Genomic DNA, 12,476 nt, shown 5'->3' with positions numbered 1-12,476 from the left:
GAACCTTTATTTATATGAGATAAATCAAATTTCAAGCAATTAGTTGATCTTTCTCTTCCTCCCCATTCTTCTTTTGCAGGTCTCAACTTTACCTGAACAAGTTGATGTTGGACCTGCTGGATGCTCATTTTCTAAGAAAACCTTGGCTTGGAAAGCAATAATCCTACTTCATCCTACATACTTCAGCTCCTATTTCTTTGGTTTTACACCGGTGTATCTAATAGAACTTACCTTCCTACAGCCTTCAGTCTTATGTTGATCTGTCCCTTACTACACAAGTCAATTCTTTATTGACAGACATCTTCAATCATTTTGTGCTAATAGATCTCTAGATAAAACATATGACATAGGAGAAACATGAATAACTGTAAAAATTTTGACTCTGGATTACATGTTCTTTAAACTTCCCATAATCTCTCCCTTACTACTTATAATAAATCATTTTGGATTTCATTATAACATCGATGACTTAAATTTCACAGTGATTAGTAAAGGTAATGCAGGTGTAACAGGAGACATACTAGACAAAAAAGAAGCCTCCTGCATATCTGTTATGTTCATTTCCCCAGGTTTTCACTAAAAATGTTGCTTGGGGGATCTCTTCTCCTTATCTTCTTGCAGGGAAGCATAGATAAAAATACATGCCAACTAACCAGCACACATGCATAACTACCAAAGGCAGTAGTGCCTGTGTAATATATTGCAAACTCAGGTGCAGTATTAAAGGTACTGTAATCTAAAAACATATATACAAACACAGTTTTCCTGGTTTAGCACTCTGGAAAAATTTCTAAGGGAATCAGGTCAGGAATAAACTTTTTTCTTTTGTTTTGTTTTAAAATCTCATTCAGTTTGTAAATCTAACTACTACAGGTATTCAAGGAGACCATTTCATTACATTTCAATATTATTTTCTTGTCATTATCCATTATCTTGACATTATCTTGTCATTGCTGCTTTGTTATTCAGATAATATATCTTATTCCTGTTGAAAAGCACTGAACCTTCAACACAAAGCTAATGTTATGTTTTTGGTTCGGGTGCAGAAAACAATGAAAGACTTCCCAATGCAGTTTCCCCTTTCTTTCACTGTGATAAATAATTACATCATAATAAAAAGGCTCTTCAGACAACAACATTTTAACCTTTTTCTCAGAAAAGCTGTTTTCAATGCATTACATGTGCACAACCTGAACAATTCAAAGCCAGAGTTTGATTTCTCGCCCAGATTTCTCAACCCAGATTTCTGCAGACAATACCTTTTCCAAGAGGAAATCTCTGTTACTCAGGTATATCACTGCTGTATCTCAAGTGTATAAAAAAGCAGGCTGGTAAGAAATTCATTCAACAGGGAACCTACCAATAGTGGGACAAAGGAAGTAAATATGCATGCACGTTGGCCTTTAGAACATGATCTGTCCCTGATCTTGCACAATGTGTGAGCCTTGTAAAAAATCCTCCTGTTCGCTGTTGTTATTTAGTTAATAACAACTTGCTCTTAGAGAGCTCTAAGATAAACACCTATAGAGGAAGAAAGAAAAATTACTGGGAAAGAGAATTAAAACAGTCGTTGTTACAGATTGGCACTACCTGGCACTAATAACTGAGGTTGTCACTTTGATAAGAAGGCAAACTACAAAGCCGTGTTCCTGGGTATGTGTATAGTTATAAGAATGAAAATGTAAACCAGTGAGACAATTCCCAGTAACTGCAGGGAGGATACCACGGGTCTATGGATCCTATGGGTTACTCTTTCCATTTCCTGTGGCTTTTCCCCTTCCCTTTTCCTTTCTAAAGAGATGACGCAACTGAGTTGTAAGAGAAAAGAAAAGAAATAAAGTTAAAGCTGTGTGACTAAATGAACTTGGCAGCAGTCCAGAGGAGCTGATATCAGAGTGGGGAGACAAGAGGCTCTGATGGCTGTAGGCTCTGCGGCGGCTAAGGTGGGTCATCTATCAGACGAACAAGACAGCTTTAATGCATGGCTTATAATGAGTTCACTGCCAAAATTTTGTGGGTCGGACAAGGAAATGCTTGCGGCAGTAATGCTCTGTTACATCTTCTGTTGGACTCAGCACGAGCAGCAGAGGGCTGGGGGCAGTCGCCAGCCAGGCGTGACCTTCCCCGAGGTTGTGGTTGGACACACTCACTTAATTGTCAGCAGATGAACATGATGAACAGGAGTCTCATAAATTCCCATCTTTAGTGCAGTTCCATTATTAATGTTGTCAGCAAACATCCATTCAGAGTAAAGATTAGTCCACCATAAAGCTCTTGAGAAACGTGCTCCTATGTGCATGGCTGTCGCCTGACTGGTCACAACAAGAAAGCCCAGGCTGGGCTTTCAAAGTACAACAAAGAAGCTTCAGTAACAAGCACCACAAGGGCAAGGTGTTTCTGTCACAAAAGGTTTTCAGCTCTCACAAGCGCAGATATACTTAAGCACATCAACTTTGCAATTTTTGAACTTGAAATAACTTTATGTAGTGCCTTCTGTGCTTGATAAATATGCAGCTGAATATATTTAAGTTTTAGTGAGGGTATCACACTATATTAACTTTTTTTTCTGTTTGAAAGACAAATATTCTTGCAACAATTGCATTTTGCTAACATTTTTATATTAATATCTGCAAAAATCACTGTGTTGAGCAACAACTATCCTATGGCAGCCTAACTTTTAAGTCCGTAATAATTTTTATTGATAGCAGCTACAAAAAGCTGCATAAAATGCAACATACTTTCTCCTATTTACAATACCTGTAAACCTACTAATCCTTTTTCTAGTTTATAGAGTCTATCTCATACCAAATCTCAGATATAATTGTTTTCATAGTTTATCTGCATCCTTTTGAAGACAAGGAGCTAACCCATTTGTTACCCTTTTCACTGTACAAGAAGGATCATTTTAGTCCCTGAACAGTTTTCCAAAAAGCTTATTTGCAGCAGCCATCAGTTATTCCAATGCTATATAATTTCCATAGCAACAGTGCCTACCATGAGAAACGAAGCCCTAATTGACTAAACCATGCACAGTAGCCTACAAATGCTAAAGAAAGGAGGTAACATGTTGTAAGTAATTTTCTGAACCAATAAATTATCCTCACAATTCCTTTTAATATTTTGGAGGAAGAGCACCGGCACATTGAGAGTTTCCCTGGTTTTAACAGGAAACACAGTCAATGAGACGGTATGGTTTTTCCTCCACTTTCATGTATAAGATATTTCATTTTCAAAATGGTTTCTGCTACAGTGAATATACTAATATAATCACCTCTTAAAAATATTATGGTTTGTAGAAACTAAGATTATTTCTTGCTAATTACTAACTTGAAAAGAAACCAATGTTAATAATAGTTCTTCAAAGAAAAACTTTAGCCAATCTCTGAAGGCACTCATGCAATTCACATTATGTCTATATCAATTTAAGCAGAAAAAAGGGACTTCTTACATCCCTTGGTCTTCCTCTAATGTTCTTCCTGGGGATCCCAGCTTTCAACTCCTTAAGTATAGAGCAAAGTTAATATGTGAGCAAGATCACCACAGTGCATGCTTTGTCCAGCTAGAAAATCAGTTAACTCATTGCATAGGAAATTTAGTCATTCCTGGGAATATCAGAAGTAAAGCATTCATTTCCACTTTCTCAGTAACTTTCATGGCAATTTTTCTTGCCTGAAGGCTCAAAGACTGCTTCTGCTCTTTATAAATAAGTAGGCTGTGCCTTAGGGACTAAGGATTTAGCAGGAAGAATGTTGTTAATGTGGCCAGCTCAAAGCACACTGCAACTGAAAATGTGATGCTGTATTATGTCTTGAGTATTAAGTTGTCATTGTTTCCACTGCTGAAATCGCCAAACTGATTATTTGTTTCCACAACCGGTATTCAACTTGATATCTTTGTGCTTTGCTTTGGGTTCCGAATCCATGATCTCTACTCTGTGCTGAGGGTTTTTTACTTCACAGCAGTCTCTCTTTTTTTTCATTTCTATGTTTTTCCCCTATGCCTGATACCAACCACTAACTTGCTTTCAGCTGCAGACTAACTTGCTCTCAGACTAAGAGACCAGCTGCTCCCTTCTCTATCAATCCTCTGAGCTCCTCGATCCAGTGCCAGCAGATATAGGAGGAGACATGATGATCTCTTTCAGATGTCATGAGTTGCTCCTCTGGCCCCTCAGTTGTAGGAACAGACTGTTCCTGAGTTACAAGAGGTATACAGAGGAGGATAGGGAACTTCTCATTCGCAATACATATCCACAAAGAGCAAAAGACATGTCCCCTAAGCAAATGACTCAGAAAACATGACATAGATAATACTGTAATTCATACCATACAGCAGCAGCAAAGGAACAATATTCATTTACTCTTCAGACTAAAGTCACATTAATTCGATAGTAAAATACAAGCAAAACAAACTTTTCCTCTTAATGACCTCGAATGGAATCAAACCCCAGAGAATAACTTGGTAAAGAGAGGGCAGAAGAGCCCCTTTTCCAAGCAGTCTGAAAGACTATAATAAGATTTGTGCAGGGTACTTCCTACATGCTGAGGATGGGATACAGAGACTTAAGGTTTGACACTCAAGAATGTTTTACACAGCCTCTCATGGTAATCAGTAGAAAAAGCTAAAACTACTTAAGTGAAAAGCAAACAGAACAAAATGAAAAGAAGCATTGGCTTTGATGATTCAGATTTTAAAACTAATTTTAAGCCTCACAGGCTCCCCTCTTTCATTCATGTTGAACGAGTTAAATTATCTTGATTCATTTTCCATCTGTAGGGTTTGTTCCTTAAACAATCTTTTCGGTAAAAAAAAAATATATGTATATACCAAATACCTGTGAAAACTATATTTTAAAATACACAGAGATTCTCAACAGCAGCAGTTCATGTCAGCTCCATTTTCTTTACCTTTGTCTAAACTGACTGTCTCAACGTATTTATTTTATGAACAAGGATGTTTGGCTTGTGGATGTCTAGCCAATGCCTAGGTCAATAACAAAATGTTTTCTCCAAACTCTGACATTTGGATTTCAAAATACCAAGACATTCAAAATTCAGTATTAATGTTCACAAACATCTGTCAGGTAACCCTTTGCCTGCTGACATATCTATCAACCTTGCAGTAGGACTACCAGAGTACTCTATTCTCTCCCTGTATTTTTAGAAATTATTTGATGTTTCAGTGCATCTGCAAAAGGCCATCTACCTTCACCAAAGGTGTCTCATTCCTTTTCTCTGTATGTAGCTCTATGTGCTGCAAGACTCCTGTAAGTCCTTTTTCATGGTTGTATACCTGCTCATGCTTGAATGGGGTTCTTGACCATAAAAGTGTGATAAAGAGTGCAGAGACTGTCATCTTAAGAGTGACATTCTTGATCTCTGACAAACTTGTGGAAGGATAAGGTGTGGTTAGGTTTAGGCATAGAGCAGAGCATGTAGGCTGCCAGGTAAGATGAGGACAAAGGGTACAATATATGGAGGGAGGGCACAGCTTCTACCTGCCCAGCCCCTGCAGCCCATTGAGAAAACAGCAGGAAAGGCACAGGAGGATCATTATGTCAAAACCCTCCTGAGCAGACTTTCCATGGAGGGCTCTGCCAGAGTCAGTTCATGGTTAGAGAGAAGTGTTCAGCCCAACAAATAGCTAAATATTAGAAGAATGTTAGGTGAGGAGAGGAGAAGCATGAAACAACACACAGACAAAGCAGACAAAGTAATATTTATTACGTAATTTGACAGTTCTCCTCAGACTTCTCTCCCTGTGAAGATCAGTAGTAATATAGCAAAGAAAGGATAGAGGATTCACATCAAAATACCTTCAACATTGTTTTTTTACCAAAATCTTCTCTTCCTCTTACCTACCGTGCATTAAATGAGTTCCCTAAAGACCTAACCGAAAAAGAACAAAGAGATAACTGTGGACAAGCAAGTGGGCAGAACTATTATCGATATATCATAAGGTCAAATGGAGACTCAAGGGTAAAGATCCTTTGTTTATTGGTTTTCAGGGGAAAAATAAAAAACTAGCAGTCTGAGCCAGAACAAGTGAAATCAGTATTTCTTCCAGTGCACTTCTGTACACACACACTCACACATGCATGTCTACATGTATGTCTAGTGTGACATAGATGTCATGTGACAAGTGACACCACAATGCAGGTAACTGAACAGTTATAAAACCCTAAGGGCTTGCAACCTAAGTAGACAAGATAAAGGATTAAGAGGATGAGATTTCCCTTGGGAAATTCCCAGAGCTGAAAGGAGAGGAAAGATAGGAGCCCATTAGGAAGAAGTATCTTGTATGCTTGACCTCTTCTTACTCCCCTATAAGAATTCATAGAGCATTAAAGACAGAATGGTGACTAGATGGGCCTGTGGTTTCCTCTAGTACAGCCTTTCTCTTCTAGAGATTTAATTCCATTTTCTATCTCTGTTTCTGAGATGGTGTTTGGCTCTTTACTGCTAAGTGGTAAAACCCAGCACATTAGAAAATACTGAGGCAGCCTGCCCTCTCTTAATGCTTAAAGTTCAGGCAATTTGAATTTTACATTTGGAAATTCTGGCCTTAACTTCATGTTTGTAGACTGTTGGTTGGACTTCAAGTTGACAGTGCCTAAAAGACAGTACGGTTTAGTGGCCAGCCGGCATATCAGAAGCAGCATGTGATATGCACCTTAAAACATACTTCTTGCTTCTTTCTGAAATTCAGCACACCGTTCAGCTGAATACCAAAAGTCAGAATTAATAAATGACCTGAGGATCAGTAGTAGCTGAGTTCTTAGTAGTAGCCAGAGAGGCAGGTTTTGTTGGAAACAGTACCGACTTGCTGAAAATACAAGAGGAAATGGCCTCAAGCTGCTCCAGCAGAGGTTCAGGTTGGACATCAAAAAGGATTTCTTCATTGAACGGGTTCTCAAGCATTGGAACAGCTGCCCAGGGAAGTGGTGGAGTCATCATCCCTGGAAGTGTTCAAGAAATGACTGGACGTGGCACTTATTGCTGTGGCCTAGTGGTTCAGTCAAAGGTAGGACTCAGTGATCTTGGAGATTTCTTCCAATCTCAATGATTCTATTCTATTTCTAAAGGCATTTCTCCTACCTACAGGTCACTGTTTTTTCACTTTGTGATTAGCTTTTTTTTCCACATTGCTCTGTGATTTAGTTGTTGTCTTACCTGTTAGTTTCTGCTGGAACTCCTTATCACCAGTTACAGATTTGAAACAAGTGAGCTGAGAAGTGATAGTGAGACAGCAGCGTTCATTGTCCTTGCCCTCTGCTCCTTTTGATGTTGAGTAATGTTTTAGCACAGATAACAATGAAATATTTTGGTTCGCTGCAGATGCCACTTCTGCTCTGAACAGGTCCCTCCATTTCTTTCCTCAACCCAACCTACCTCTCTCCCCACCTGGACTAACATTAAATGCTTTTCAAAATCTCGTCTCAAACAACACTGTTTCAGAACAATAATACCATCTTCAAAACTCTGCAAACCCAAAGAGAACACAAATAACTGTGGGGTTTGGTGTTTGGTTTTTTTTCCAAATTTCTCTCATTGCTTTTTTTTTTCACTTGTTTTCTAATGGAACTTACCGAGGATAAACTGAGCTGTAATGCGTGGTCTGGGGGTGAGGCATTTAACGCGAGGCAGCGCAACTATCTACTCAGTGCTGGATAAGGGCAATATTAGGACAATAGGACTAATGAGTTTGAGTGAGTCAAATGACCTTTCCTCATTTGCAACAAACAGCTTTGTTCCTGTGATTCAGTTAATTTTTCATTAAAGGTTGTGCAGCTTGTTTGCTGTATTTTTTACACCAGAAATTAATAAATGAGGCCACAGTGTTCTGCATCTCCTTGGTGACCCACTGGTAAGCAATTTTAGATACCTGCCCACTATTTTGGGCTTCACTATTTGAATGAAAGCTTGCATTGCTGAAGCCTTTCAGCAACATCGTAAGGAGTGATATATAAAGTCACTCAAGAGTGTCAATCACGCCTTCAAACAGCTTGTTCCACAGATAGTTGTGTCTCTTTCAGCACTTCCGTCTTCTCAAAAAAATTCTGTATATCAAGACACTGGTAAAGTATAGAACTGGCTTTTGCTGAGCAGAGGGGGGGTTTTGTTGTTTTCTTTTGGATAATTTTATATAATTTATATACTTTATATATTTTATTACTGCTCTGTCTTCACTGTTCTTCTCAGGAGACATAAAATGTCTCAATTGTTATCTAAAAATATCTTTCAAAATACATAGTTCAGTATTTTCCATTGTATGGAAATGTCAGTTTTCTCCGTCTTGCAGAAAAGGAAAAGAAGACTCAGCTAATACCTTTTTGGGAAGCATGTCTGTTTTAGCCAGTTTTGCCAGAGATTTGACCAACCTCAAGGTACATTTCTTAAGACCATGGCATCCTGATTATTTGAGGTATGCTGCCACTATGGTCTGGCCTATACATGCAGGTGTCACTCCCAAGTAAAGAAAAGTATGTGAGAGATACCGGCAAGTGCCCATGCCGGTCTTTCCCCCATAAAAAACTGGAGTTTGGCAGTATTGAATCTCTCCCCTGGTTAGATGTAGCTATTTTTAGAGGATTGTGATGAAGAGAAGGGATTTGGCCATGTCTGAGCAGGTTTGACAAGCTGTAATTGCTTTCTAATCTCTTAACAATACATGCTTGAAATTATGCATATGCTTAAGTGATTCACTGAATTTGGGCTATAGTTGAAAATCAAGCAAATTGTTTGGAAGGATATCTCCACAGATGAGGATATTAGCTACGTAAGGTTAGAATTGTCAGGCAGTGATGGATGCCTCAAGTCCTAGTGCACATCTATCTCTCCTGTTTCTTACTGTTTCCCGTCTAAATTTTAAAACATATTTTCAGGGTTTCAGGGGTTTTTTTCCCTAAATAGCTTCTCCTATAAGTGATACCAGAAAACCCTACCATGACATGTATTTGCTATAGTGATATATATCTTTTGTTTCCCTTTCTCTTGGTTGCCAGAGTGGGCTTTTATTTTCAGTAATTCTGTACTCTCTTTCAGATGATGATAATGTAAATTGATATATGCCCTGAAAGGATAAATAAGGGTACTGACACACAGCAGTTGATTGACAGGAACTGTTTAAGTGCTGTCATATGGCTGGTATGTCACTTAGTGATCAAGTTCTTCTCCTGCCAGTAAAAATTATATTGATGCCTCATGCGGATTTTAGCCTTGCCATGGCGCCATAGATCCATTCACAGCATTTACTATGAATCCCATACATTTAAAGAGATTGGATGAAGAAATCTCCTGTGCTTGCTTGACTCCTGGTCCATATTTGTGTCAGCTCTGCCTGCAGAATAACACACACCTTTACTGGTCAACAGACGCATTCAGCAATTTATATGGAAACATACAGAAAGTGAGATCAGTTGGACATATCATAGCAGTACATGGGCCTTTCCAAATCATTTATTGGTACAAGACACCCAGAAGATACCCTTTTAGAAGCACTTTTGTCACATTAGACCATGACTAAATACAAAATCCTGACATTAGTCTGCTGAAGGCGGAAAGGGACTTGCGTACCATATCATCATAACTCAACCTGGTCAAGGAGGAAGCAACAACAATTTCATCTTCGCTGTTAAGACAGCTTTCTAGAGCTCAGGATAATACAAATGCAGTTATGATTATTTTGAACTCATAGGATGGTCTGGGTTGGAAGGGACCTTAAAGATTATCTAGTTCCAACCTCCCTGCCATAGACTCAGGCACCTTTCACTAGACAGATTACTCTAAGCACCGCCCAGCCTGGCCTTGAACATCTCTAGGGATGGGGGATCCACAACCTCTTTGGTCAACCTGTACTAGTGTCTCACCACCTTCTTAGTAAAGAATTTCTTCCTATCTTAAACCTACTTCTTTCAGTTTAAAGCCATTACCCTTTGTCTATTCCTCCTGGAACTGAAAGAGTGCCTTTTTTATTCTTTCTTGGACCAAAACAATGCCTTTTTTTAAAGGATACTAAGTAGATATTTGCCTAAAATAATCCACACTCAAATCACTGTTATTAAGAAGTCTGAATTTAAACTGACTTTCCGATCATGGCAAGACAAATATTTAAATACCAAGTACATATACCACCAGTCCCAATCATCCTGGTCATCACATCCTTCACTTAATATTATAATTATAATCATAATTGCACTTTCTACACTACAGGATGCTTTGTGAGTTGAACAAGTTGGAGCCACAAATACAAGTTGTGGAAAGCTGCAGGTCAGTGCAGAAGAAAGGTGCCACCAACAAGTAGCAGGGAGCATTCCTGCCCCAAGGAGAGCGTGCGCACCAATACGGACTTGGTATGCTGGAACTCAGGAGCTGTACCCTCCCTTCGTCTCCGTGCTCACATTATTTGTGAGAACCATATCAAAGCTTTACAGTCACTGTAGGAGGGAGGGAAATAAAGTAACTAGATGAGAGAGAGAGGCATTTGTGGATGGCATGAAGCAGTGGAGGGCTGGTAGAGTTTGAAGACACATGGGCTGTTCCAGAGGCAGTTCCCATTCCTAAACCATTGGCATTGAGGCTACAAGAGAGGCAGAAAGCCAGTGCCATGACAGGGTAAAAAGGCAGTACTGTGGAAGGCAGCATCTGGAGACATTGAGGGAAGGAGGGGAAGGCACTGATGTGGTGGCTTTACTTTGCGTAATGGCAAAAGAAGGCAACATTCATCAGCACACACAAAATATCTGAGAGAGCAGAGATTTGATGATACCAATGGAAGAAGCAGTGCAGAGGTGAAAGGAGAGAAAGTAATAAAGAATTTTAGCAATGGAAAACAAAGCATCAGCATGTACAACACAGAGCAGAGACAGATTGGGCGGAGTGGAGACCGCAGAAGTGGCATGTTATTCCTATCTATTTCTGCTCACTGTGGAAATACAATCAGCTAATTCTTAATCTTATCTGCTTATTAACTTTCCATCTAATTACATGATACAAAACTTGAAATTAACAGGACATTTATGCATTACAGATTTGTTTATTCAAGGTTCCCCACAGCAGCTGCAAAGAAATTATTCAAAAAATTTGAAGTGATACATTGATTAAGAAATTCTTGGGAAATGAAGTCATGACTTAAGTGAAAAAATCCACTTCAGGGAAGCACCTAAGATCTGGTAGTTATCAGATTTGTTAAAATCTGACTAAAATTCAATAAAGTTTTCATGAAATGAACACGCCTGTTCTAGAGTAGCTGAATGCTCCTGGGAAACCTTGAAAAACATTCAAGTTTCGAAGGAGTTCTGCCAAATGGCCTATATTTTATCTTTCTTCCATTTTGACATTGATATAGAAAGCAACATCTTTGCTTCTCAAAAGTTCGTGTGTCTCTTCCAATGATGATTACCCAGATGAAGTCATAATTATTGTGACGATAATCATTTTACTAGAACTACATTTGATGCTGTAAACAACAGGGAATTAGTCACAGATGTTGATCAACTCTTAAGAAGCAAAGTGTTTTCATTCAGCTGCTCCCCTGTGACGAAATCATGACAATAAAAAATCCAACAAAATTGGCATACAGAACTACAGTGGCATAAAGAAAAATATTTCATGATGTTTTCCTAGAGGCAGCCATTTTCCATCCTTTACATCATATATGGTTCAAAAATAGACTGGAACATTTTGAAAAGAATACATAAGAAATTATATGAAAATATGTTCCTAGGAAAAATTAACCTGTAAAAATCTGCTTTTGATATAGTGCTTCAACATATTAGATGCATGAGAAATAAATAATAGAAGAAAAGAAATGGTAAAATATTATTTTTCAGATTAAAACATCCATCATTTGCACAAAGAACAGGCAAATCGCAATCTGTTCATTCAAAACATGTGTGTTAAGAACATTTTCCCTTAAAAGGTAGAGAATGAGATTAAAACTACTGGACACTCACCCTTTGGGAAGGCAACCTTTAGTGGTAAATCATCAGCATCTTGGCATCCCTTCCCGTCCCAGCAACTTGAGGATATTTTCTGTTCTCACTATGCAGGCCATCAGCCCACTGACAATCCCTTTCCATATTATCTTCAGAAACCAAGTGCAAAGCAAGTCCAGCACGTACCAAACCAGTCAGCCTGCAAACACAGCCTGGTCCTCGTTGCACAGAAGTATCTACTGCTTCCCTGGCAAAATAGTGGAGCAGTCTTCTAAAGAAGGGATTTCCTCTTCTTCAGTCGTTTGAGTATGACCCTCAGCGTCTACTTGCCCTCCTCAAACTGACTACTGCAGACTTTCTCCACACAACTATCCTGATACCGGACCTCTCTCTTACTGATGGAGTGATTTGTAACCCTGTGGTGTCAGGGAGTCTGCCTCATCAAAATGTCACTCCTAATTAGCTCTCTTCTCATCTGCTTCAACTTACAGGCAATTTTTCTTCTGAAATGCATTACCCACATGAATAAAGGTCACATGAT

General features: G+C 38.9%; 1 long non-coding RNA gene across 1 annotated transcript in view; it reads right to left on the bottom strand.

Annotated features, from left to right (window-relative positions):
• The window catches only part of LOC113993253, a 103,788-nt gene extending 91,763 nt beyond the window's left edge, over positions 1 to 12,025 (bottom strand). Inside the window, exon 1 of the long non-coding RNA XR_005562711.1 lies at positions 11,954 to 12,025. This is a non-coding gene — a long non-coding RNA (uncharacterized LOC113993253). The remainder of the gene's footprint in view (positions 1 to 11,953) is intronic.
• Between the last annotated feature and the right edge of the window lie 451 nt (positions 12,026 to 12,476).

The sequence above is a fragment of the Pipra filicauda genome, unplaced genomic scaffold, assembly GCF_003945595.2.
Source record: "Pipra filicauda isolate LSUMZ 115617 unplaced genomic scaffold, ASM394559v2 scaffold154_size2910363_pilon, whole genome shotgun sequence".
In the NCBI taxonomy this organism is placed as follows: domain Eukaryota; kingdom Metazoa; phylum Chordata; class Aves; order Passeriformes; family Pipridae; genus Pipra; species Pipra filicauda.
This window is presented reverse-complemented; position numbering and strand designations above follow the sequence as displayed.